At 48.9% G+C, this 1,281-nt stretch overlaps 1 protein-coding gene across 1 annotated transcript in view; it reads right to left on the bottom strand.

Moving 5' to 3' along the window:
• WASF3 (WAS protein family, member 3) overlaps positions 1-1,281 on the bottom strand; it is a 49,147-nt gene that overhangs the window by 4,560 nt on the left and 43,306 nt on the right. The window lies entirely within an intron of this gene.

The following is a 1,281-nucleotide window of genomic DNA, read 5'->3' as shown; positions in this document are numbered from 1 at the left end:
TGAAACACTGCAGGACGCAAACAACCATGCTTTGGACCACAGGTCATCACAAGTCACTGTGACGGGATTCAAGATGGTCTGCTGACGTGCACCAAATGATAACCACTGGAAAAGGTGACGTCTGCAGAGCGCTGGACAGCTGACTGCAGCACAAAGAAGGCAGGACAAGGCATTGTTACATGGGGGCATCTCAGAAAAGGTGCTTGGAAATCTGTCTTATAAGGGTTCTGAGGCCAATCAGATTGGCAAATTCTGTATTTTACATCCCGTCCCCATAGAAATTCCCCAAAGCCCACAAAGCCCATCAGAACACCCAAAGCTTCGAAAACCCCTCCAGCCAAGAAACCTGCAGAGTTCTATTTAGCTGAGGGTTTTCCAAACCAACTGGACCACAAACTCTCTCTGCCTGACACTCAGAGCCTCAGAACACTCTGTGGGAACCCTGAGTTACAGATAACCAAATTGCAGGGACCGTCTAAGACCCTGCGGTCGGAGAGAAAACCTCTGGGGGCTGAGGGATGTACGTTTAGAGCGCTACCCTCGCTGCTCCAGAGTGGAGAAAACCCTGTCCGTGGAAACACGTGTTCAATCCCCTGGGTGCCAACTGGGAGGGACTAAACTCTTGAAAGACTGAGCTTAAGCCAAAAAGACCGCTTACCAAAATACAGGCAGTGCTTAACTTAATAAGCCCTTAACATGAGGATCTTTTTTTAGGAGATGTTTGAACCTTTCCCAAAAGACACAGAACAACAGGACCTGGAGGCAGAATGACATTTGGGTGCCCAGAGGCCAGGGCTACGTGCATCCACGTCTAAGAAGTCCTGTGTTGCTTATTATCGTTGTCTCCTTTGAGATTCAGATTCTCTGGAGCATTTGGGACCCGCTCACAAAACTGGCACGTTGTCCTTTGCCAAGGCCCTGGCTTGGTCATTCAAACACAAAGATAATGTGTGTTCACGAACATAGACAAAACCTGAGGCTTATGTGTAATAAAAGGGGAGCGGCGTGACCCTGCCTTTCCTAACAGAGTTTCTCATAACGGGTGGTATCTGCACCCGCTCATTCCTGGCTGCATCCTAGCCTCCAGAGTTTGGCTCAGTGTTCAGTGTTAGTCCCTCAGTCATGTCCGACTCTTTGTGACCCCATGGACTGTAGACTATTTGTTGTTATTCAGTCACTAAGTTGTGTCCTACTCTTTGCAACCCCATGAACTGACACCACACCAGGCTTTCCGTCCTTCACTATCCTCCCAGAGTTGAGTCAGTGATTGAGTCAGTGACG

The sequence above is a fragment of the Bison bison genome, unplaced genomic scaffold (genome assembly GCF_000754665.1).
Source record: "Bison bison bison isolate TAMUID 2011002044 unplaced genomic scaffold, Bison_UMD1.0 scf7180017864299, whole genome shotgun sequence".
Classification (NCBI taxonomy): domain Eukaryota; kingdom Metazoa; phylum Chordata; class Mammalia; order Artiodactyla; family Bovidae; genus Bison; species Bison bison.
This window is presented reverse-complemented; position numbering and strand designations above follow the sequence as displayed.